This window comes from Sphaeramia orbicularis, chromosome 12 (genome assembly GCF_902148855.1).
Source record: "Sphaeramia orbicularis chromosome 12, fSphaOr1.1, whole genome shotgun sequence".
In the NCBI taxonomy this organism is placed as follows: Eukaryota; Metazoa; Chordata; class Actinopteri; order Kurtiformes; family Apogonidae; genus Sphaeramia; species Sphaeramia orbicularis.
The window spans coordinates 35,670,215-35,692,732 of NC_043968.1; the positions used below are offsets into that span (position 1 = coordinate 35,670,215).

Consider the following 22,518-nt stretch of genomic DNA (forward strand, 5'->3'; position numbering starts at 1 on the left):
TTACTAGTTTTTGAATGCCAGGGTGAAGAGGTGGGTTTTCAGTCTCGACTTAAATTGTCCTAAAGACTGAGAGGACCTAACAGACAGAGGGAGGCTATTTCACTGTCTGGGCACTGCCACAGAAAAGGCTCTGTCTCCTCTAGATTTGAGCCTGGCTTTAGGCACAGCCAACAAGAGCTGGTCAGCTGATCTCAGGGCCCTGGATGGGGTGTAAGGTTGCAACAGCGCGGTCAAAAAGGATGGACCTATATGGTGTAGACTTTTAAAAACAACCAACAAGATCTTAAATTGCACACGAAAGCCGACAGGGAGTCAATGTAGGGTGCACAGAACTGGGGTGATATGCTCACGCTGTTTTGTTTTTGTAAGGAGACGGGCTTCTGCATTTTGTACACTCTATAGTCTCTGAAGAGAGCCCTGGTCTGACCCAATGTACAAAGAATTACAGTAGTCCAAGCGTGAGGTCACAAATGCATTTACTGCCCTTTCAAAATTGACGCAAGGAAGATATGGCTTCGTTTTTGCCAAAGGTTTCAGATGATAAAAGCTGGACTTTGTGACACCACTGATCTGTTTAATTTGAAAAAAGGATCTACAATCACTCTAGATTTCTCACAGAGGGGCGGCAGTAGGAGGACAAAGGACCAATCATGCTGTCCTGTCCATGTAGGGGGGTTAGTTTGTCCAAAGGTCACAATCTCCATTTTACCTTTATCTAAGTTCAGGAAGTTAGCGCACATCCATAACTGCACATCTCTGTTAAAGTCCTGTAGTGTTTTTATGTGGACTGTGGCTGTCATTGGCAGTTACAGGCAGATATACCTGATCATCATCTGCAAAGCAATGAAAAGCAACATTGTGTTTTTTAAAAACTGAGCCAAGTGGAAGCATATATAACGAGAGGAAACACAACTAATTTGTTTGACCATTTACGTCGGCACCACACAGCCGCTATATCCTCATGAGTATTTTTTCATATCGCAATAGATATTGCAGGATTAAAAAAAAAAAAATCCCAATGTCAGTTTTTTCCAATATCGTGCAGCCCTACTTTCAGCATTTGTAAAGAAACTTCATGATGGGTTTTCTTCCATTGCCTTTCAGCACGTCTGCACGAGCGCCTGAGCGAACAGGTAGTCTCATTTAGCCATGGCTGTGTCATAGGCTTAATGCGTTTAAGCCTAAATGAGGCCACGGATTCCAAATCCTCCATGCAAACATTGTTAAAACAAGAGAGCAGTCCCTCCGGAGTAGAGTCATGCGAGTTGCCTCTACACATAGCCTAACTTCAGACACACTAAAAGCTCCGCAAAACAAAGAGGCAGTCTGGGAATTTATTGTGCGCATACAGCGTGCCGGGGCACATGAACGGACCAGACAGAAAACAGTAGAGCAAAATGATCTGAGAAATGCGCTTAATATATCTCAGTCAGATTTAGATTAAGACCAAATAACAACACCAGGCATATTTCGCCTAAATCTTTGAGAGGGAGTTGGAAAAGTATTAAAAGATGTGAAAATCTGGCCATGTTGAAGCAACAAAGACCTCTTCAGTGACACTGAATGAAGGAGAACAGAGAGAGACTGTTACGATGACATTACCTCCATCACTTTCTGGTGTGTAGTCATATTATATATTGTCAGTCGATACCCTAACAGTTTTACCACAAATTACAACATTCTTGACTTGTAAAATATTTTTTTAATGAACCAACATGACGGTATAATTCCATTGTGATCAAAAAAGGATTATAATTAACATTTTTTTCCTGAGTCAGGTTCTATGGGGTACAACTGGAAGGGGCAGAACTTTGGTCCTCTATACCTTGCCTGTTAGCATCTGTTAGAGCTAATGTTAGCATTAGCACACTAATACACTACATGAAGGTGATTTTTACTGTTATCAAGCTCAAATGTGTTACCATTTTGCAGATAGTTTAAAATACATGAATTTAATGTAACATTTCCTTGTTAGCATTGTTATTAGTAAGTTATTTTCATAGTAGCATTGAGAAAGACATTAGCTTGGCAAGATCCACCCAAATAGTGATTTAACTAAAGGGACACACAATGGTGAAAACCTAAGGACTAACCTGCAGCTTTAACTATGATCATGTGCATCACTGTAAATTGTGACGTTATAGTGGCCATGTTTTTGTATAGTCCAACTGCTTTTCTTTTTATACTTTATTTTTATCTCCATATTTTATGATATACAAAATAGACAAAAAAAAAGAACAAAAACAAAAGACAAACCACAACAATTAGAGCATCCAGGTTCAAACTCCAGACAAACAAAATACAGACAGGTTCAGGACAAATTAGTATAGAATTAAACAGATTCAAGGATTTCTCTGATTAACATACACATTCCATTTTTCCCAATATTTTTTACATTTATCAGTAGTGAGTATTAATGAGACGGTCAGTCTCAGGTCAGTCTTTCCATGTCATAAATGTCATTCACAACAGTTATCCATTCCAGAAGTGTTGGGGGATCTTCTTGCACAACCATTTTCCAGTTATGGCTTTTTTTGCCCCTGCTAATAATATTAACAAAAGATATCGGTCAGATTTCTTCATCTCGTGTGGTAGGTTACCCAAGTAATTCACGATAAAGTTAAATGGTAAGTCCATTCTATTACATTGTTGATTTCCTTTATCACCAATGACAAGTAGGGTACAATCTTAACACAGTCCCAAAAAATGTGAAAATGCCCTGCCTTCACACAGCCACAATTCCTCCAACAGTGAGCTCTACTCAGATTCTTACAGTCTTTTAAGTCTGACTTCATAGTACTGTAAAACTCATTTCCAGGTCCAAACAGTCAGCAACAGTAGAGGCTGTATGCTTGTTTGACTAAATTACATATCTCCAATAAGGTGATTTGTGATGGCTATTCCATAGTCAGTGTTGTATTTGCAGTAAGTCACAATTTTAAGTATCTTAAAAACTGTTTAACCTCTTGGTCCATTACAGCAGAACATCATTTCATTTTATGCTCAGCTGTGTACTGACACAAATAATTCCTTTCTTTTTTAACCTTCCCCAGGCTGGACAGCACAGATAAAGGTTTGACAAAAGAAATACGAAGCGTGCAGATGTGAAATGCCTCATAAAAGCCTTACTCTATATCAGAGTACTCAGTAAAGATCCAGTTTGACAGGTGTAGTGGGAGCTGATTTATTTGGCAACATTAGCTCCCACTGTGAACTGTTCTTTTGTAATTTTTAAGTTTATAAATGTACATATCAACTTCATCCACTTCCTCTTTTTATCATCACGTGAAAAATGGTAGGATGACGACTGAATATGTTTTATGGACTCAGAGACACAATACAGCAAACTGAATACAGAGGAATGAACAGAAGTGGACCTGGAAACAGGAAATGAGCTCAACAACTGATTAAGGGACACAAACACCACACATGCACACATCCATATATATTCACCAGGATTTACTTCAGTTGTCATATGCCAGATAAACTGACAGGCAGGAAATAAAAGTATACTATAATATATATTGCATTAAGAGCACAAAATGTCATCTTAGTGTGTCCAGACATTTATCATATGTGGCTCAAATATAAGTTGAGTATCAGTATTAGTTAGTATTAGTATTAGTATTAGTATTAGTTGAAGACTACATGTATACACCTAAGACACAGACACACATACTCACACATTCATACTGTTCTTGTCCCATGCAGGTCTTCCATGTGTGAGAATGTCTGGAAATATTTGTGCTCCTCACACTCACATTGAGTTTTTCGTTAGATGTTCACGTACACATACCTTAATAAACCAGTGTCAATGAGATGCTGAAGCGCCTGCAGACTGAGCTCAGGGTGTGATCACACTCTGAGGCTACATCAGCAGTGATGCAAATAACTCTAAAAATGCTGCTTCTTGTCTCCATTTGGGCCCGTCTATTCAATCATGATAATGTCTGTATTTTTTCAGAAAAACATCTAATAATTTTAAGATTTAGAATTATTATTAACTGCAATTGCATGATATGAACATCACTGTTAGTAGAAAGAGCCTCTGTTTCTTTTTTTACTGATTATAATAACTTTCTATTTTAACAGCAAAGATATGTGAAGTTTTGAAATGTTTGGGGGAGAAACATCTTTAAAAAAGGGGAAAAAAAACGGTCAACAACAAACCTTGTAAAATCACCTCAGCCCTTAAAAACCCAAACACCAACATAAACAGAAACCAAAACCATCTTACTGATCTAAAATATTAAGCATCTTCTGAATTACTAATCCTATCAATACGTGTAAATAATTTGGGTAAAATGCAGTTTGTCATCTTTTCATGGCCATCAGATATGACCCATTCGGACGTTCGGAGGCTCCATAATGAACGTGGAAACATTGTCATCTTCTGCAACAATGATTCACTAATAAAACCATGTAGTTTGACAAATAATAATGATTGGAGACACTTGTTTTTAATTTCAATTCATTATATATTTTGCTGAAAAGTCACTTTTTCTTCAGTTTTCTCTGTTTCGATATAGTAACTTTTAAATTTATTAAGAGCTTCAGAGAATATCTACATGGTCAGTGAATTAAATATAGAAAAATACTAGATTTTCACTGAAATATACAAAGGATAATTTTAGAATAAATGGTGATAAATCACTTCTGAAAGGTTAAATGTAGAGGAAAAATTGGAAGTCAGCACAAAAAAAGTTGGAGGCATTTGAGTGTTGATGACCGTTAAGTTTTAATAACAAATATGGTTATATTATTTCACACAGCAACAGTCATTTAGACCATTACTTTTTAGCTACATTTAGCAGATGATATAGACACTACATCTTTCATTTGTAATAATTTTGCACATTCTTGTAATCAAACATACAATAGATGACCCAAAATGTTAGTTGTACATTTACTACTCAAGGGAAAAGTGATTTAACTCTTTGGTTCAATAGTCTTCAAAGTAGAAAGATCTATAACTGATTCATACAGTTTAGATGGTGTTTAAAGTTTTTTAAAAATAGCAAAACAACCCAAGAAATCAACAAAGCAGAAAGTGTTGGTTTTGTCCAGCAAAACAGACACAAAGTACTGCCACATTATCCTAAAAAGAGATACAGCAGCTAATTATACACATACAAGTGCACATTACTCACTAAATTATGTCTTAGAATTGTTTGTTTTGTTCTTACAGTATTTTTTATTAACAAAGTCAGTTAAAACACTTACACATATAAAGTTCTTTAGTCAGACGATATCATTAATTGTCAGGATAAAATGTCAATGTCTGCATCTCTGACTTTAACCCTTTCATGCACAGTGGTCGCTCCAGTGGACAGTTATTCTCCAGCTGTTCTCTTGTATATTCATGGGTTTTGTTGTTTTAGTTCCATATCAGCCAACACAGTGGATGCTCATGCATCATCCCATACACTGACATTCCTGTAACTTTCCTGTTCTTTTAACTAAATCAATTACTAATTGTTATTAGACTGTAATTTAGAGTTTGTTTGTTTTTTTTTAACAAAAAAGTTTTTTTGTTTTCTTTTGCATATTATCTGAGTGAGTAATAACTAGTATTATAGTATGTTCAAATGCGAGAAAACATCAGATTAGCAGCATTAACCTCCTGAGACCCAGGAAAGTGAAATTTTTTGCTTTTTTTCCATTAAACAATTGTCTTGATTGGAAACTACATAATACAACAGTTTTTTTTTCTTTTGTTTGTTTTTTTTCCTGAGACATTTTTTTAAAAAATTTTTTTTATTTATTTATTTATTTTAATGTGATATCCTTTACAATGGACAGCTTTTTTTAAGTAAAACTGTCAAACTTTTGTCCCCTACAGAGGACAAAAATTTATTGCTGGGTCTCAGGAGGTTAAAAATGCTTTTATTTAATAGTTTTCACACAGTATGCCAGTAAATGCATGTTTCTGAGCTTCAAAAATTAAACAAACGGTGTCCAGCTGAGTGGACATTTTTCTAACTCCATGAAAAATAGGTTCATAAAAAAAGAAAAGAAAGAAAAATCAATTACATTGTTTTTTTCATGCTTAAAGAGGAATAAAAACACTCAGGAAAAAAATCTTGATTAAGGTTCTCATAATTCGTGCATGAAAGGGTTAAGACTGATTTATGTTCCTGAATGAAAGTTAAAGAAATTGTTGACGTCTAATTACAGTTTTTAAAAAAGACAAAAACTTGCTAAATAGCACAACATCACATATATCTGGACTTGGATCTCAGTTCATGTCTCATGGTGTACCTGAAACAGTACAACCCAACCAACACCATCCATTTAGTAGTTTTAACTTTCAGCCTGAACGCCAACTAAGAAGAGTGAGGGTAAACATTAAAATGACACAAATCTGCTTTCAGAGTATGTGTAAGTGCTGGCAGTCAGATGGTCCACCTCATACTCAGAAACCCTCATGTTTCAGAGCCATTTCCTCCTGACAAACTGCACCACACTTGACGTGACACTCCCGGTGTGAAAGCGCCTTTCAGTGGATGACAAGTGGTTCTAATTACAGCCCACACAGAACCACCATGACTACCCTCAACACTGACAGTCTGTTGACCTTAATGCATAGTTTATATTTAAAAGAGTGGTTGGGATACAGATGGGTTCTCTGTTTGAAATCAGCCTATTTTCAAAATAAGTTTTCTTTTTTTGAGTGGTTAGCTTTTCTCCAAAATCTCACTACCTCAAAGTCACCACACTATAATCTTGCTACCTCATATCCAAAGACCACCAAAAAAGGCTACAATACATCACTGGAAATTCCCACTGTCAAAGACGGCTTTCCTCTGAGTCCCAGTCTTCCATCAGCTCAGAAATCCCCAGTGAAGCCATGAAAGAAAAAGTACCTTCATACCAACAGGGTTACTGTCGCCTCCTGAACCAGTTTGATTACGGTATACACAGGCCATTTATGAGAATTTTCTCCAGTTTTAGACAGACATGAGTGTGAAATTAGATCAAACAGGGCGACAGGACTATTCATTATCTGTTACAATACATTTTTCATGTAATCCTTGACGTGAAAAATGTTAGTAACTAGGACTGCAACTAACAATAATTTTAACAATCGATTAATCTATAAATTACTTTAATAACTAATCGATTCATCTGATAAACACAAAAGACTCATTTCTCAAAGTTCGGCATTTTACCCAAAACACTATAGGCTGCAGACAAGTCACTAATGATTGCATCCCCACAATGACTTTGGGTATAGATAGTGAGCACTAGCCCGCTACCTAGACTGGTTATGGTTAAAGACTAGCAAGCTATAGTCTTCAACCAGCTCTGGTTATAGGCTATCAAACTAGCGCTGTATGTATTAGTTCAGGTTCGAGCTGCAACCGATTAATCAATCAGGTGCTTGAAGCCAATGCAAAAATTCATGATTCCATTAATCGATTCAAATTGACTGAAGGGAAATATTCTATTGCAGTTTTCCTGAACTGAAGCTTCTTTGTGCGGCACAATAAGCGTCCGTGTGAAACACAACAGTGGAACCAATGTTTAACAGTAGAGAAATGAAGGAAACAAAGCTCTGATTCAGGAGAACTGTGGTTGAATGATTTTTTTGGATCACTTTGAGTCAGTTAATCAGCTGAAGCTCTAGTTCAGGTCAACGATAGGTAAGGTTAGTCTAGGCGCCTGAAAAACGGAGAGAGATGAAAATGTTATAATTACAACGATAGTGTCAGCGGGCTAAAGTAATCATGACACGCAGGCTATCTTAAGTTAGGTTTACATTATGTTCTCGGTGGCCACAGCAGCCCCATTAGCCCGAAACATAGTGCGCCACGGGATTTTGGCCATTTTTTCTTCATATTCAAGTTTTGATCCATAAACGGTGCACTACATTTCGGCCAAACGGGGTTGCCGTGGCCACTGGGAACATAATGTAAACCTAGCTTTAAAAATCTGGCTCTGCATCTGAAGCCTCAGCCATGCTGCTCTATGTTTTCCATTGTTACACTACACAGCATGCGGGCATGCCTCAATACTAACATGCTTGAGACCCAATGAATTGACTGCCGAATTTGTTGTTACCTCTTTTAAAATCGATTTGGATTGATTTGAGTTGTTGTTGCAGCACTGTTAGTAACATTTTCCTAAAAACCTCTACTGTAGAAATAGCAGGGGAGTGCTTCAGCTTCACCTTTATCTGCATCACCTGTCTGAACAAACAGAGCAGTCAAGGCCACAAACTCACACACCTGCTACTGTATCTACAGCAAACACAACCTTAGGACGTTCCCAAGAAGTCAAAACACAGATTACACACACAGTTGCTAATGGAAAAGAAAAACCAACAGTGCACACAAAGATATGCATTCACTCATATTAGAGTCAGATAAACACTAGCATGTGTAAATTATATCATATGAGGGTTCCTTATTGTAGTTTGGGGACAGATATCTTCGAAGCATCTGCAAACAAATTTACTTACATACAAATACATTTCATTCTTATTTAAATGAACCAAAATCTGCAGTAACACTATAATTCAAGTATCAGCAGAAGCCTGAATTTTTGATGAAAGAATCCGTTTTGTTCCTTTAGATTCAATACAAAGCAGGATTAAAGTGATGCAACATCAACCTAAACAGTAGTAACTCTACTTATGATTTGACACAAAGCATCCTGTTCCTCACTGCTGGTTATTGAAGAGCCAAAGGGTGGAAGGTTTTTTTTAAGATTCAGCTACTGATTATATTCAGTGCAGACACTTCGTTTTCAGTTGCAAGTTTCTGCCTTTAAATGAGAATCCTTTTATTCATTCAGTTTGTCCAAAAAAAACCCACAAATGAAACTAGTTCTGAGTTGTAATAGCCTCAAAATGGAAAGATTTGACCAGGTTTTGTTACTGTAAGATCATAAGCCTTGTTCACCATAAAAAGAAAAACACTCCCCTGTACTGAACACTGGTAAGAAAAAGTGATGATCTGAAAGACGGACAGCCTTTGTGTATAATGAACCCTCAGTACCCCCTATAATAAACCCACACAATAGACTTAAGCAACTAGAATAGCAAGTAATTAAAGGCATTGTATGAAATTAAATGGAAATAGAAAATGCTGGCTAGAATCATTAGACTGAGGGCCATTGTAGCTCTCCTCCCACAGTCGTTTTTGTCTTAGCGTCTCTTTTCATGTTTTCTATTCTTTACTAAGCAAGCAGCGGCCTTTTATTCAATTAATAACTAGTCTGTCTTTTTGGAGAGCGACGCCTCACATCTCCGAACAGACTGACTGACGTGACCCTGAATTAACCGACGGAGATGGAGACGACGAGCAATACCACAGTTGCTAAATGCACATCATTCCTCATTCGACAGAGAAATATCTATCTCCGTAAACAAGGATGCGGGACAGAAAGATAGAATGACAGGACGTGTATATGTATCCACAGTCATGTTGATGAAGTAAAGGGTATCTGGGGTAAAATAAATGATGCCGGATGTCTTTGATGGCCTGCAGACATCACACTCAGGGGAGTTCTGCAAAAGCGTGATTCTGACAAAACTGACTTACAAATTGTTCCATCAGCAAGACAATGTGATCTGACTTGATGTGATGCTTTTTTTTCTCCCCATCAGGCATCCCTCCCTTGGATTGCAATGTGGAAGGCAGAATGGAGCGGCGGCAAGAACAATTTGCAAAATGTCTGTGCTGCACGAACAACACCCATTCATATTTCTGTCCTGATAAAAATGTGCATAGATAAAAGGATTAGTCAATCACACAACGAAGATGCAACCATGCCACAATCAATTCATCACTCAGGTCATTTTCAAGCAAAAATGTAAACAATTTTCAGCATCCAGCTTCTCAAATGTGAACATTTAATGATTTCTTCCATTGTCTCCTCAAAAAAGAGAAAATATTCAGGGTTCGGATTAAGTGTCAAAAAACAAGTGGACAATCATTTTTGCATTTCTACTGTATTTTTTTGGCGAATTTCTGACATTTTTTAAATCAAATTAAAGAAAAAATTACTTATGTGTCTTTTTCAACTCACCAATGAATTCATCACCTGCATAACTGTCAAAATGATTGACAGGATAATAATTTATTGCAGTTAACAGCACAAGCTGACATAGAAAAAAGGATATCAAAGTCCACATCAAGACATCTTCAAGGTTTAGAGACTTTTTCTCTCCTAAAATCTGCAAGGAGTTCCATTTAAAAGAGGGGATTGTCTGGAAAGTCTACCAGATTGATGTTTTCATGCACAACTGGAAAGATAATAAAACCTTCCTATAAGGGGCCGGACTGCTCTAAGTTACAAACTGGGATGTAAACAAGTTAAGCCCATATTTAATGCATTATGCTTATACTGCATTATGTGGTGTGGTTGTAATGGTACAGAAAAGTCCACAGAGGTCAAGTTTGATCAAAAAAGCCAACCTCAGAGAACATGTAAAATACAGCAGAGGTCATTAATCAGTGTGAAGGTTTCTTTAATCGCAGCTCTTCACTCTGAGCCTCCCAGACAACAGCAACATAATGAGACCGACACTTTAGCAGCTGGACAAACACAACACAGGAAAGCTTGTCTGAATACACAGCATCTTCAATCAGCTGCTCCGGACACACAACCCACTATCAGACACTTTAAAATCAACCCGTTAGCCTTTTTGGAGTCCTTTCTCCAGCTGAAACTTAAAGCCTAACACAATTTGTTGATGCAAATGCTTGATCCAATTATTTACTTGTTCAGTTTTGTATAATCATATGGTTCGTGATAGAAATAATGAAGTCAGTCGTTTCCCAGTTTGTAATTTATTTTGTTAAAATGAAAGTTAACACTGAAATATGATTTGTTACTGTACAGCTACTTGGTACTGAAATTATTTAAGTGGCAGCCCTGCTCCCTACACTCTGATTAGACAGGTCTTTTATGCACAATATCCACAACTACTAGGGATGCAGTGGTACTCGGAAAAACCGTGTACCACTCAGTGTGCCCTGCATGGGACAATCCACCCTTAAGGATTGCGGTTTTTTGGTTTTATATACTGCTTTACAGGCCACCGAGTGTGTGTTCCTATCCGAGCAGGTGAAAGCCCGCCCCCGTAAGTTAATGTCCAATCAATGTTGCACCTCCACAACAGTGATTGGGGGGGTTTGGCTTTAGAACTCACGAAGGTTTAAGTTGCTCCACTGTCATGTCTCATCTGTGCAGTAATTACACATGAAGATATGGCCAAGCCTTCTCTCTCTCTCTCTCTCTCTCTCTCTCTCTCTCTCTCTCTCTCTCTCTCTCTCTCTCTCCATGAGGAAGTCCCGCCCCTCAGTGAGAGACAGTGGACAGAGAAGCAGCTTTAGACTCAACACACATCCGAGTCCTGCACGGATCCACTTTTCCAAACCCGCACCCACCCATAACCACCAAGCTGAGTACCACTACCCAACCCGCTACCCACATGTTTTTTCATATCCAGTCTGCACCCACGCACATCAGACCCACAACCTGATCCAACCCGTGATAAAACACATTGTCTACACAGTAACTCACTTTTAAGTACCTGCAAGTACCCAACCCAGTGCAGGACTCCGACACATACAATACCGTGTCACAAGTTGTTCCTACAGTGAAATTTAGTTTTTGCTGACAAGAAAAATAAAAATATAATTTTGGGAGAAAAAAAAACTGTGCTCTTTATGCACAAAACACATAATGAAACCAAACTGAAACTGTGGTCCAAAAAACGTGGTACGGACCATACCGTGGGCTACCTGTATCGTTGCACCCCCAACGACTACTTATTGTTTTATTGTTGTTTTTAGACATACAGTGGAAAACTGTTTTCAAAGTCCAATGTTTTCTTTATATTCATCAGTGTTTCCTATAAGACTAAACACAAGTGAGGCAATGACCTCATCATACAACAGATTTAACAGATATGAATAACTGACAACAGATGTTTAGGAAATACTTCAAGTTTGAGGTGAATGACCAAAAAAGCGTAAAAGATTAAAACAGTCCCATATAGAAGTGATGGTGCAGTTGTAATTAAAAATGTAATACAATGCATTGAACAAAGAACCTGAAGGACCAACATGCTGACCCTCACACAGCAATGCAAAAAGTTGGTGAGAGCCCCCATTTCAACATCACTGACAAGACTTCCCGGTAAACTGTTGATGAGCGTGTTGTCCTGTTGTCAGTCCCACAGCCAAGATAATCCCCTCAGAGTGAACAGGCCTGAGGAATCAGATGGCAGAGTTTGAGCCAATGAGGAGAATACTTTGACTGGTGTGACTGTCAGAGGCATGAGCTTAAACCTCAACTTTTGGATATTGTAGTAGCCAAGGAAAGAAAAGCTGTACGTTATTGCCTTAAGATTCAATTTATTTTTTGATTAAAAAATAAAATGCATGACCTCAGGGTCAGTGTTTTTCCTGTGGGATCAAATATAAAAACTTTTTAATCAGTGAAGTTCCACTATCATGACACCCCTAGTATCTCTACCTCTACATTCATCTGCATCACCACTAAAATCAACTTCAGCTCCAAAACAAACACATTCAAAAAGCCACACTTTTACACTCAGTAAGGCAGCATTACTTGTTTTTTTCTTCATTTTCTTTGATAAACAGAAGGGAACACTAGTCTTCTTCAAAACAGCTCCCCAGTCTAATAACTATCATATTTTACATTTTAGAGACAACTTCTGTCATCTCCAAAGAATGCACTGTACATTAGGGGTGTAACGGTGCAGAAAGAGTTTGGTTTGGTACGTTTTCGGTACAGGGGTCTTCGGTTCAATACATTTTCAATAAGTTTTTGGTACAGTGAAGGAGACCAGGGAAAGGGGGGAGTTACATGGGGGGGGGCTTCATAGCTACAAAAACTGAAAGTGAAACATAACATGCTTTGAACGTCCAACCCAGCTTCTGTGCTCTCTACTATACTCTCTGTTGTCATGTTTACCCCCCCTTATCGGTGCCCCAGCCTCAAAATAAAGTGTTTTGGGGGGTTTTTGCAGCGGCACTGAGAATTCAGCCGCGACATGGCATACATAGGGGAAACCCTGCACATGGGTTCTGCTTGCGGCCACCCTGCTTCTCAAGTGACTGCGTACTTCACATAGGCTAAATGTATCCGTTCCTCCATATTCTATCGAAAGCCCCAAACCGAAACGGTTCAGTACAAACAAGTGCACCATTACACCCCTACTGTACATTCACGATATATCATCATTCTTTTTTTATTTAGAAGTAAATGCATGCAAGAACATTGCAAATTTGCAGACCCATTTTTTGCCTGGACTGACATTAAAGCACTGATGTGTTACAGTGTATATTCATTTAAATATGGGTCTAATTTACAAGAGTAATACTCGGCAATAATTACTGCATGCCATTCTTGAAAGCTACTCTCACACACAGGTACCTGCATCCTACACAAGTCCTGTGCAAAACGAAAAGGGACATTTTTGAAGTTTCTGGAGGCAGCTGCATTTTTTAAAAACACTAACAAGACAAAAAACACTCCAAGATAAAAAAAAAAGATGCACAGTGGGACAAGTGAATGTGGAACGCTTTTACCCTGTACATTTCTGACAGTTTGGTGTTGTTTATTACCAGCAGTCTGCACAAGTGAGTGTCCTCATTATAATATAAAGGAAATCTGGGAAAACACATCAACAATGAGGAAAAAAAAATCAAGGAACAACCAACACAACCAATACTCTCTACATTATAACAGCAACATTATCAATAATAGCAGGAAAACAACATACATGCATGTTGTATACATAACAAAAAAATCCATCTGTATCAGTATATCCAGCACTACACAACATCATAGAGAAGAGAAAGGGATAAATAGATGGTGCAGAAAGTGTAGTGGAAAGCATAAGGTTTGTTATTCTATATGTCAACATTTTTGCCCAATTTTAGATCATACAAAGTATCTGTTTAATCAAAAAGGGCAGAAAAATGTGCAAATATGCCAAAAAATAAAATAAAACTTACTTAAGAGAAAAGGTTTGATAAGTAACAGTGCAGATGAAAACTTGAGATATATGTGAGCTAATGTTCTGTCAAATTCCTGTCAGCTAGTCTAATGTTCTAATGTTCAGCATGTGGCAGGAGCAGGGGTTTGGGCTCCGCTATCCTGGTTCTAATTAACCCCTTTGCAGTTCACTCTAATTTCCTGTCACTTCCATCTACTTTTTAAGAATAATCCCCCAAAAGAACTTGGTTTCAAAACTACTCTTATGTTTAATGTCAGCCATCTTCCCTTAATGATTCTCTTCATTTTATCAGAGCATCAGTTTTTACCATATATCCATTCTTATTCACACAACAGCAGTGAATTGAAACTAAACTATTCAGAGATTTTATGAAAAATCATTTTTATCAAAACCTGACTTCTGTCTTAAACCCTCCCTTAGGCTGAAAGCCTAAAACTGCCAGACTACTTTGTCCTGACAGCATGAATGGTTCCACACAAACATGAAAATGAGTGAGTCCAGACAAGAAAATCTCCTGCCAAAGACAAATATACACAACACAAATACACACTTATGTCCAAGTCGCTCGCTGAATGTCTGTGTGACTCTGCATTCATGATCCCTGCCATTGACTCCCTACACTTTGACCTCTGACCTCCAAAGGCTGCAGCCTCTTCCGGTGTTTAATCACTACAACAAGGGGAAAGTCTATTCCCTTCTCTCGCTTGTGCTCTCAGCCAAGTTATGAGGGATAATTTAATTTCAGCCTCTAAGTGTAAGAGGGGAAGTTAAGAGACTTAATTTTGGTTTTCAACAGTTCATTTGGACTAAAATCAACCACAAGGTTCCAACAGAAAAGCATCACACTAATATGGTTTTAACGTGGGTTTCTACTAAACATGTGCTCTATAATGCAACAATCTGAGAGGGTTTTGTGTCCACTTCAAGTAAGCAGAGAAATGAATATGAATAAGGTAAGTAATGATGAAGCAGCAAACAAACATTATCTCAGCACAGAAACAACTGTCTAGTCAAAAGACAATATTTACTTTCCAGATCCATAAAGTGGCTGAACACATGGTGCACCAGGTCTGAGCAGACAGGCGTCCATCTGTTACACACTGTTCATCTCTAACATTGTGTTTTTCAATTTCACAGCCTATGATCATGGGTTAAAGCAGGTAATGCTGTGTTAGGCAGCCAGAGGAACAGTCTGCTGCACAACAAACTTTAACCCTCACATATGCTCAGCACTTAACGTCATATGTTGTCACTGAAAACTCACTTTAATCAACATTGTACTATACAAAATGACAAAACAAAATCACCCTCATAAAAGTTGATCCTTGTATTTGTCATAAGTTGATTTATTGGTTTGCACTAAAACTAACAAATCAGCCAATTAAATAACTTTATAAAATATAAATACAAAAAAAAGTCTCTTTAATTCCAAAATGAGGACATCTTCTGGAAAAAAATCCAAAAAAAAAAAAAATTCTTATTGATCACAAATTTAAAGCTACTGGAGCAAAATCAGGAGAAAAAAAATGCCAGAATTTCACACACGTTCCCTCTGCCACTCTCTCCTCTCAGTCCACATAAAAGACTGGATATAAAGATAGATGGATCTGACATTGTTTCCTGGTGTCATGGAAAAGGGAAGTTATTTTTCAGAGTTTCCATGGTGAGACCCAAAACCAGCAGTAGAATCACGTCAAGGTCACATCTGGGTGAATCTGATCAGCGACTGGTAAGTACAGCCATCAGTGGCATATTTAACCTCCTACCCATCTGAAAAGGTCTGTGATTAGATCAAATATGGGTGTCACAGCATAGATTTTCTACAGCCTGAAAACACCGGAAAGGAGTAGATGCAGACATATGTCCTTTCAGACCACTTGAATTACAATATCCTGAAAGGTTATTGTGGATTTTTTGCCCAGTGACACTAAAAACACAAATACAACAATCATGCACTGCAGCTTTAATCAGTATCTGCATTTATGTCAACCTATGACTAATAGCAGAGTCTAGAAATGCTGCAAACACAGTGTGTTGGCTCTGATTAAGAAAACACACTCCTTTACAGCTGGTCACAAAACATGGACAAGTGTATTTTTAACTATAAAACAACCCATTCAGCGCATTTCTTGTTCCGCATTCTTTGCATAACTAGTTTAAAGTATTTTTATCTGATCTATTTGGCCTATGTCTGTGTTAAAATGTAATTAATAGACGGTATTTACCCCCAAATACTGAAATTGGACTAAAGGTTTTCAGTATGTGTCAAACTTAAGTTCAGGGAAGAAGAAACAGTTGCATGTCACTAGCTAGGTTTCCATTACCCTCAGAAATGTGCATAATGTAAACTGCACAATAGAAAACTGGTAATGGAAACACAGAGATATGGCAAAAGCTGTCAAAGATCACAAAAAGTTATTACACTCTCATGAGGTGGTTTTTGACATGTTTCGATATAGAAGCATTGTGCAAAAGTGTAGTGGAAACACATTTTACGCATTTTCACTAGTCACGAGCATGACAAGTCCAGTGCCACGAGAGGCTCAACAACATAACAGTTCATTAAATGTTGCCCAGGTCATTCGGAAATTCTGGATCAACAACCTGGTGAATTCTGTACAATTCTCTCCCAGAAATCAATTATGCATGGCCGCTGCCATAAATAAGGTCTTTGCCTTGGGACAATCAGGCGCGCCTGCAGAGTGAAATTGTGAGGTACGCACGGACCGCACCCCTGTCTCTCTTTCTCTGCGACAATTACTACATATTGCGAGACAGGTAGACGGGACTATATTAGAATTAAGCAACAGAAGCCTCTGTTCAATGGAAACACATACAAGTAGTAAATATAATTTGTCTAAATTGTATAAATATCTCTTTTATTTTGTGGAAAACTGTACTGGAAACCCAGCTCCTGTCAAGTAAGTACTGACACAAATGATGTCAAAGGTCACAAACATGTCCAACTGTGCAGCTTGGAGTAGCTATGCAGACACAGAAACGTAATGAAATGTTGTTTGTATCTTTAATCATACTTGTTGTTTTGTAACCACCTTATCAACAATTTGATCATTTTTAATAAAGACTCAAATTCTTTTTTTTTAAATATCAGATACAATTCTTCATTGTGTACCAGTGTAGTAGCAAAGTAAGGAAGAATGGTGGTGCAAGAGACAATGAATCCTCACTGTATGTGTGGATGATCTCTTTCATTCCAGTGTATTTACTGTCGGCCTCAGGGTGCAGCTCAGTGACAACTTTCTGTACAAAAACAAACAGCTACAGCAGTTTGTCACAGCAGCCCGCCTGCATTCCTCTCAAACTGGTTTGTGATAGACTGACTGAAGAGGCGATTTTAATGTACAGACGCTACAACTCCTGCCTGCATGTATGTCACTACATAAATGTTTCCCTGAGGTTAAAATATAAGTGGGCGGAGCCAAATGGGATTGGGTTGGTGTAAGATCTAGTGGCTGGTTCAGGTCAAAGTTAAACAAAGGTGAGACATGATTGTGTATTTGTTCACTTAGACTATAAAAATACATGGCAAACATTGTCTTTCACTTGTGAAGTCCTCCGAGTGTTATAAGCTAGTTGATACACTGAACATACTGTATATCTGTGCACTTTTTTGCATTTTGTCGTTTTAATAGATATATCAGCTGATCTACTTCAGTTGAATGTTATCTGCTCTTACAATGTACTAACTATTTTCACCATTTAATCATTTCATCTGTATCTGATCCAGCTGAAGACAAATTTCAGGTATGAAAGCAACCTAAGGACACAAACACATATCTCTGTACAAGTGTGGTGAAGTGTACATGTGTAGTATTGTTTATTCTAGAGTTAGGTTTTTGACTCAAAAGCTGCTGATCTGCACGTATGAGAAAATTAAGTATAAAAAGGGTGTTTCAGAAGCTTTCACACCTATAGCATTGAGTCTGAATCAAACAGTATTTTGTTTTCTGCTCTGGTGGTACTTGCTCTTGTGCATGATCTACAAACTACCAGGAAACACTACAAGTTCAAGCTAAAGCTACTCCTGCAGCCAGATGTGCTTTGCATTCTGGGATAAGAGAGGAGATCAACTGTACAGCAACATTCTTCTCCCACAAATCTGGACCAGTTGAGACTGCAGGAAGTTCTTCCTGCCTTTATTTTCTTGCTCCAGACACATCAACCCAATAAGCAGACTGAATGTTTCAACACAGTTTGCACTGATGCGTTCAGCTTCACTCTTAAGTTGAAATCACACCAAGTTTTCACACTCATCAGATTCAGACAAAAGCAAACTGACAGAACCTATCCAGTTTAGTCCAGCTGAATTGGACTCTGGTGCATTTTTATCCTTGGTTTAATTTGTTTGGAAAGCTGCAACGATGCATTTAATAACTCATCCAGTGATTCAGACCCAAGCAAACAAACTAAGAGTTCAAAATGCCCTTAAGTAGGTAGTTTTTATCCTGAACATCCCAAGAGGCTAAAGTCCATTTAAAGAGAGCGATAGAGAGCTAACCGTGTGCAGCCTGTACTCTGTTACTGAATGCAAAACATCCAGTCTAGCTGAATTCATCCAAAATATCTAGTTAACCTGTTGACCCTATAGCAGATTTTGAGAAGTATGAATACTTGACAAAAAAGAGGTCACAGCCCTTACATTTGCCTCCCTCTGTGTGTGTTGAGCTAAAAGTAAGTCCTCAAACTGTCTGCCCAATAAGTAACCAAGGAGATATATTCCTTCCTCCAATAGATATCAGTATGATCTTTAAGGAAACGCATCCAACAAGTCCGAAGATTATGTAAACAAGAGGAGATAGAGTCTTTATTGCCTTTATTGTTATGTGTGCAGAGGCATGTGCAGAATAGGCTTTCAGAGAAATATCCTGGCTCCTGGCAAAAAAGGATTTACTGAAGTGCGTATTCAAAAGGACACTTCTTCGATTGCTTTGGGAACACATAAGAAATGTTATTTCCTTGGAACAAGCGAGTGAGATGTGCGCCGAGACACATTTTCATCATTTATACTGACAGAGTGAGAGCCGAAGCCTGCACTTTAGTGGAAGTTTTGTATTAGAAAAGTATTCTTATCTATCATTTTTCATAGATTTCTACCTAGGGAGAGATCCTGTACTTATGAGATATTCCTACACAAGAGTAAACATGTCCAAACCTCCCACCAGAGACTACAGTGAACAGAGGGATGCTCTTAACTACTCCAGAACTCTTTATGAAGCCTTGAGAAGATACGCTTGACTGATTGAGCATCATATAAGCGATAACATCAAACAACCGGAGTCAAAACATAGCAGTGTCGGTGCAGCTATAATGGTTTTATGGCTTTGGGGCTCAAGGTGCAGTGTGGAGGCTTTTCTAATCCATTAACTGACACCATGGACAATTACCTCCCCATCATGTAGCTACAGGAAAGCTTAAGCCAAAAGCACAATGATTTTTAGAGATGCACAGCTGTATACGTGTATGACTTTTGTGACCTTTGGAGTCAAATATCTGACAAACATTCATGACCTGTTCAGCTGCTGAGATGTACACAGACCTCTGACTAATGCTGGAATGGGAAGATGTGCTTTTACATCATAGTGGGTTATAGAATGATATGAGAGTTCCTTTTCCAGGTATCACTCTGACATAATACAGGAAATCTGGAAAATACTAACTGGTGCATGTATAAAGCTGAACACTGGGATCCATCCAAGTAATGTCATAGTATCATGAGCAGGATCAGCCCACTAGCTGAGGCTCCAGATGTTCTGTGTATCCATTAGTCCCAACACATTCCACTGGGTCCCATTTGTTCAGACTGTCACAATCAAAAACACATTCAAAGTCCTGCAACAATAATCGGTTTCTCTTTCGCTTTCGAACCAAAAAAACATCAAGAGTGTGTTTGAAGTACAATGTAAAGTTTTACATAATTCCGCACTCACACACACACCACACTCCCTTAACAAACGGCGCTAATATGCAACTAAATGTTAACGCAGCGCCATTGGAGTTAATGGCGTACAACGAAAACAATTTGGAAGTTTTATCACTTAAAGTTGCTTAATGGTAAAAACCCTCAAAGCCGAATTCACCGCAGCTCTTTCCTAGTTGCAATACATCCCAGAAAACCTTGTGCAACGCTCTTGCTTTACCCCGATAATCGATCAATATTTTAATTCTAAGTTTTTTAAGTGGAGTTCAGTGTGACGTTCTCTTAAACAGTCGTGGACGCATTACATCCGCGACGCACTGATAAGAAATCACGAGTCTCTTACAAATCTTACCAATCCCCTACAGCTTTCCCTGTCGTAAGAGGCTCGTTGGAGTTTGTTGAAGAGGGAAAACAGACAGAAACTTCAAGTAAAAGGATGTAAAGTGTTGAATATTCCTGTGGAAGTCAAAGTGGAGTCAGTCCTGCTGCTTACCCCTGGATGCGCCGCCGGGCTCTCTATCAATGAACCGTCTTGTTTTTTTCTCTTATATATTCCTCAGAGATTTTAAAAGTCCTCTTCTGTGTCAGCTCTCGTCCCAAAAAAAAAAAAGTTCCTAAATCTTACATCCTGATAAGAGGAAAGCGCTTTTAATGGCTCAACCCGGACGCTGGTCCAGTTGCGCAGTCACTGCTGAAGTTTACTTCAACAATATTCCAACACTAACAAGTAGAGCAGGGGCTTTCTGCCTCCTTTCCACGCCCAGGAACCCGGTTAACTACCCACATGCCCGGCTCAGGTACAATTCATGACACACACACTCTCTCACACACACACTTCCAGTTGAGTGTGTGTGTGTGTGTGTGTTTTCTCTATCCAGTGCGAACACGAAGCGCAAACACTCAGTCCAGTCCTCAGCCGCAGGAAACGGCGCGATACGCAACTAAACTGACGAGTGTGGGGATGTGGGCTTTTCTTCCTCCTCTTCCTCCTCCTCTTCCTCCTCCTCCTCCTCCTCCTTCTCCTCCCAATAACCCCCAATGCCTGTTAGTTATCACACGTTACCGTCAAAGTACAGACATTTAGCTCATGTACCAACAGGACTGAGGCTGGGGTCCTTTCAAAATAAAAGCTGATAGAAGGCGAAATTAACCCTTTCAAGCATGAATTATGAGAATCTTCATTAAGATTTTTTTTTTCTGAGTGTTTTTATTCCTCTTTAGGCATGAAAAAAAAAAAAAAACTCAGGAAAACGATTTTTATTTTTATTTATTTTTTTTTTATTTTTTTTTTAATGAACCTATTTTCCATGGCGCTACAAAAATGTCCTCTCAGCTGAACACCGTTTGTTTAACCCTCTGGTATCCCGTCCACCAAGGCCCTAACTAAGCACGAAGCAAGAATAATGTCAAAAAAATTTTTCATACAGTTTATTTTTAATTCTTTTACACTTGTTTCTATTTCATCAACTTGAGCCGTAAATAAAAATACCAAATACTCAATAATTGTCACATTTTATAACCCTGTAAATGCTGTGTTTGTAATGTAAACACTTTTTTTTTTTTGATGCAAAAAAACACCAAAAATTATTATTTTTTCAATATACTACATAAAAAGTGGTTCACATATTATCTGATTTTTTCATCCTGGCAGATGTCAATGATTAACTCCAACACTGGTTAATTTGCATTATTATTTTTAGCACTAGGTCAAATGTTCAAAAATACTAGCATCTGTCACCAAGTGTGCGTAAAATGCACACCTATAAATCAAACTATTAAATATTATATATTGATTTATTTTTCTGCTCTAATTTGATTTTATTTTTGTAAATCAAGGTTAGCCCTAATTATCATTGGTATCAAATAATTATCCATTTTAGATTTTTTTTAACCTTTTAAATGATCTCTTTTCATCATGATGTCACTACATTTTTTTGTTGCAAAAAACACAAAATATGTTTTGTTTTGTTTTGTTTTGTTTTTTTCAAAATACTAAATAAAAATTGGATCACATATTATTTGATTTTTGCAGCCTGGCCTATGTCAATGATTAACAGCAACATTAACAACATTAATAAATTAATTTAGACCCTCACCTCTCAAATGAAGCCCAGATATCAGTAAAAGCAGGATTTATGACTTCATGGATTTCAGATCAAAAACAGTGGTTATAAGAAATAATGCGTTTTAGGCACACTTGGAAGACAGATTTTAGTCTTGTAATTTTCTTTTGTTTATAATATGCAAATTTTAGTTGGTGGCCAGAATTTTAAAGATCATGCAAAAATGAACAACTTTTGAATTCTAACCTTATTTAAATTGTGAAAAATAATATGAAGTTTTTTAACACGAAGTGCAAAGTGTGCCTAAAAAGCACACCCAGATACCGGAGGGTTAATTTTTTAAGCAAAGAAACATGTATTTACTGACATACTGTGTGAGAACTATGAAATAAAAGCATTTTTAACCTCCTGAGACCCAGCAATGCATTTCTGTCCTCTGTAGGGGACAAAAGTTTGACAGTTTTACTTTAAAAAAAAAAAAAAGCTGTTCATTGTAAAGGACATCCCATTTAAAA

The 22,518-nt window shown here is 37.8% G+C and overlaps 1 protein-coding gene across 1 annotated transcript in view; it reads right to left on the bottom strand.

Annotated features, from left to right (window-relative positions):
* plxnb2a.1 (plexin b2a, tandem duplicate 1) overlaps window positions 1–20,912 on the bottom strand; it is a 245,321-nt gene extending 224,409 nt beyond the window's left edge. Inside the window, exon 1 of the mRNA XM_030149192.1 lies at window positions 20,434–20,912. The gene's annotated coding sequence lies outside the window, so the exon portion shown is untranslated. The remainder of the gene's footprint in view (window positions 1–20,433) is intronic.
* Between the last annotated feature and the right edge of the window lie 1,606 nt (window positions 20,913–22,518).